Here is a 5,356-nt window from a genome sequence, read left to right as displayed (position 1 = left end):
AAGTATTTCCAAATAAAAAATAATATAAAATATTAATTTCTTAATATTTATTAAGAAATAAATATAAAATGTGACCTCTTTTCGATTGTTCACTAAAATCTCAGTTAAAAATAAACTGAAAGTTCAATCGCACAAATCTTCTTATAAATTTTACAATATTATTTTATTGTGTTTATAGTGATTGTGTCTAACGAATTGTGAACATTTGTCAAAAATGCTAATTTCATACCATATATTTTTTAATAATAAATATTGTAATTATTGTTTTTTAGCTTATTTACTTTGTGTGTAAACAAACGAAATTTGCATTTGAGTTAAACAAATTTTACACCACATCGATGTGTTAGATAGTTCAACGCACATTAATTCAACGAGAATAACAACAATAAGCACACATTGTTGTTTATTGTTTGTATCTTATAACTTCAATTGTTGCCTTTATTTGCTGCTACTGCATTTGTCAATTCGAAATGTTAAAACGCGATGATATCAAAAATACATTGGCCTTGAATTTGAAAGTGCCGAAAATCATATTCTGTGAAATTTCATATCGGAATATATTTAGTATGCATAACATTTTACTAAAATACAAAATTTTCTAAATACAAATAAAAAATCACATCGAAAAAAACTCTGTAGGTTTAATTATTTCGAAATATCATTATTATTTAATATCGATTTATTAGGTCTTTATATGTGGAATGAATGGCCAACCTATTGTCATTACAGATAATCTAATTCTATTTCATTGAAACATATAAATTTGCACAAGTTAATAAGCCTATTTTTTTATCCCCAACATTTTTATTGCCTGGCGTAAATACTTTGGTCCCGTTTGAAGTTGTGATATAAAAATAAACCAAGGGTCGAAATAAATTGGTCACTTGGATTAACCAAACTTCAACTAATGACTTTTGTAAATGATGTGAAGGATTTCTTCTATGTAATAAATAATATTTATTGTTAACAGTGTTTCTCTTCTTCGTATCTCTTAAAAGTCTCTGCTATTTAAAATAAAGTGTTTTTTTTTCTATGATTGATTTTCATAAGGGAAATCAACAAAGGTCCAGCTTAGGGTGCAATAAAATGTGCACATTTTTATATTTCCATGATTTTTTCCTATAATATGCATATACGCTACACGAACTAAAGAACTATTATTGAAAAATAAGAATAGATAATGATATATAATAACAATAATGATGATAATGAATAGTCAAGAATTTAAGAAAACTGAAGGAAATCAATGAAATCAGTGAGTTACAAAATAATCTCCGCAAATAATAAAATAATAAGTACAGATATCTAATATCAATAATGATGATGATTAGATGTCAAAAGATTAAGAAAATTTAAAAAAAACACTAAAATCAGTGGGATCCAAGATAAATCACACAAAAAATAGTAGAACGAGTACTAAAACAATATGAATGCAATAAAATACAATACACTTAGTCACAGTCACGTTTGAATTTTCTTTTTTTTTACTTAGTTACAATAGATGATTTGATAGATGATATCAATATTGTTCCAACGTGTTTGCCAATGTTCAACTCTACTTGGTAGTGGTATATAAATGATTTCAAAATGTAAATCCAAGCATTCTTGAGTACAAAATCTTTTTTAACAATAAGTTTCTAAATAATTTGTCCTCAGTATATAGCATAGTATTTATTACATATATAGTTTGTATATAGTATGTTTGCCGCTGTTTGAACTATTTTGTTAATAACATTTGTCAATTTCAAAGTGATTAAAGTATCTTTGAACTTTTCCAATGTATACTGTAATACAGATATCAATCAATGAAAGAAAGATTATATACTTTCAAAAACCAAAAATTATCTATAAAAGACGCACATACTGCCACAAATTCAGGATTACATCTATTTTAAATAAAAACTCCTAATACGTAGGTTAGGCATACGTGTTAACCTGTTACAGATTTCACATAAGCATATTATGAGTCTACCATGTTTTCCTAGGGCTCATGTTCTTAGAAGTCACCGCTCATTGCGATTTAGTAATTTAAGTAGAAACAATTTTTTTGATGGTGCAGTGCATTCATTAAGAAAAGTCACTAGCAACCACTAATAGCATCCTAAAAAAAAGGCTAGCCGTAGTATTACTATGTATTTTGTTGTTCCTTCATTTTCCTACTCTACTGAAATTTTACTTTACATTCTTAACTCAAGAGTAATCTGCATAATTTAAACAAGTCTCCTTTCCAAGAACTGTGACCCATCTTCTTGCTAATACAGTACATATTCCCACGAATTGAGAGCTCAATAAATCTACCTCTCCATTTTGGCATATATCGCAAAAACTATCGATTAGAACTCCTAGTCTCTGTGTATGCCTGCCTATTAGGCAATGTTCGTTAACAAAATATGTTATATTACCGATATAATTAATAAATTAGTTTTGTAGTTCTAAATGAGGTAATAGACGTCTAGTTTATTATCTCATTTTCGTATTATGTGAATATTTTGAATAATGTATATAATATTGTAAATAAATATTTAAGCTGATTTTGTTAATAACCTTTAAAATTTAATCAGTCTCCAAACGCGTCTGTTTTGTATAATATAATTTTAATAAATTAAATATTTACTTGCATACTTTTTACAATTAAGGCTAAAATAAATTATTCTGCCAGTGCTGTAGATCATATTCATTTGAATAAATTTATGTTCCCCGATATAATGTAAAGGAAAATAATAAGTTCAAACAATATTCATTTATTCATTTAATTATTGGTTCAACTCATTTATTAATTACAATAATTATTTAAATTGTGTCTTTTAATGACTTATATGTAAATTGTTTGTGTCACTTTTGAAAGTAGAAGTAACACAATGTTTTCTGAACTTTGTCATTAACCCTTAGCACAGTTAATAAATTAAATCATGAACTTTGCATATAAAATTATAATTTGTTTATTTAATACCTGAATTAAATTGCACAACTTCATAATTTAAATGCGAATAAAATTCACTTGACCCTGTACCTTCGAGAAATCATCTTTCCGCATCTACATCCAATCCAAGGAAATTAAAATTTTTTTGCGCTCACAACTGGTTTGAGAAAAAAAAATACATTTAAATTAGTTTTTTTACTGTTTACTAATATTTATATTACGATTAATAAACACAAAAAAAATCGATTTAATATATGACGACACACGTTCTTTTTAGTCAATGTTCAATATTTATATACTCGAATGTACATACAATATAAACAAATTAAGTGATTATACAATTTCTAGAAGTAACTTTGCACTACGAACCCTTGACGATAATTACAGCCGCTAATGTATACTTAAATTTTAAAAAATATATATACATATATATAAATAAACAACTTTATACATTATTACGTGTTTACCTCAAAAAACAATTCTTTAGATATTCTATCATTTTTAAGCTTAAATAAAAAATATTTAATTAACATTATTTTAAACAATTATAAACATTTTGACTCAATTTTGACTAATTTTGCTACCAAAGTAAAAATAATTCTGTTTAATACATTTTATATTGTTTATTTATATTTTAATCATATCTTTTTTATATATACTTTTTATATTATTTACAAAAAAAAGTCTTAAAAAAGTATGTATAAACAATCATCATCTACAAAAATTGTTTAAAATGATAAGAATGACATTGTACATTTAAAAGATTAACGACAAAATAAATTATGAAAAAAAATATTATTAAAATTAATTGTACACTACATGTCATTAGATTAGATGCAAAGCAAATATAAATTAGCTTAAAAATAAAAATAAAATAAAACATACGATTATAATCTAATATTTCTATTTATTTATTTCCATTTGACTCGAGGTAGTTTTAAAACCACTCTTTACGCCTTGACTGGATTATTGTTTATCACTTCATCAGACTAAGCAATAATTGACCTCAGATCTGCATACTTCCCCGAGGAGCCTGTAACCATTCTGAGATTTCATAATGCGGTGTTGGTAAGTCTGCCAGTTTTCGAATTTCAGGGCTCTATCCTTTATGTATTTTTTGATGGGATCAATCTTGAGGTCCCTGAAGATGTCATTCGTTCTAATTTACTATGGTACTATGTCTATTAAATTAAATTTTCATTTAAGAACTTTATACCCTATGCCAAGAAATCTAATTCAAATCGAAAAGGAGTGGTAATAGTGAGGAAATCTTCCGTTCAGAAAGAAAATTTTTTAATCAAATAAAATCTTGGGCTGAACATGCATCTATTATATACTTATACACTAATACACAAGTGTATATATACACAAGTTTTGGCTTGATAAGTGTTATCAGAATTCTGCTCCAGCAAAATTAACCGTTGAACGTTGGTTTTCAGACTTTAAACATGCCCGTTACATCGGAAAACGTTAAGATACTTTACAAAATTGTTTTAGACAACTGTAAAGTGAAGTTGGAGAAATGTTTATTTGATAAGTTTAGCAATACATAACTATAATCAAACTACTCTTTTTCTACCTTGTTCTTCCAAACATGTCAGATTCAATCTCATCGAATCATAGCATCCAAACCTTGTATAATTTTTACTTTTTCAGTTGTTGATACGTATTCTCCTTAATGTGTAACTAAAGTCCATGATTATTTTTTCTTCCCTGTTGTTACCAACAATGTCAAATCTAAACCCGTTGTATCCTAATTTAAAGCCGTACCTAATTTTTACCATTTTTAGTTCCAGCCCATCGAATAATGGCATCTCAACCTTGTATAATTTTTATTTTTTTAAGTTGTTGATACGTATTCTCCATAATGGGTATATAAAGTTCATCTATCCCTTTCTCTTCCTCGTTATTATCAACCATGTCAAATCTAAGTCCTTCGCATCCCAGCCTTACCTAATTTTTACCATTTTTAGTTGTTGACGCGTATTCTCCGTAATACGTAACTAAAGTCCCTCTATTCTTTTTTCTGCCTTGTCGTTACCAGCCATGCAAAACCTAAGCCCGTCGCATTATAGATTGCCAGCCTTACATGATTTTTACTTTTTATCTTGTTGACTCGTCTTCTCTATAAGTCATTGTTCACTTCGTCTATCTACCTTCTGCCTGCTCGATCCCTGCTCCCTTGTTGCTTGTAAACATTTTAATTTATAATCTGTCTTCCGACGATAACTTACATATATAATAAACTTACTATACAAAACAAAATATTGACTTGATAATAACGTTGTTTCGATTTCGTGCAATAATCGAAATAATTTGCCCTGAGCGCATTCTTATAATTTAAACAAAAAATTATTCAAAAACCAAAATAAATTATGCAAAACAATTTAGTTAACCTATAGAAAAATCACATATACAATATACAGATATTTTTTT

Source organism: Teleopsis dalmanni, chromosome 2 (genome assembly GCF_002237135.1).
Source record: "Teleopsis dalmanni isolate 2A chromosome 2, ASM223713v2, whole genome shotgun sequence".
Taxonomy (NCBI): Eukaryota; Metazoa; Arthropoda; class Insecta; order Diptera; family Diopsidae; genus Teleopsis; species Teleopsis dalmanni.
This window is presented reverse-complemented; position numbering follows the sequence as displayed.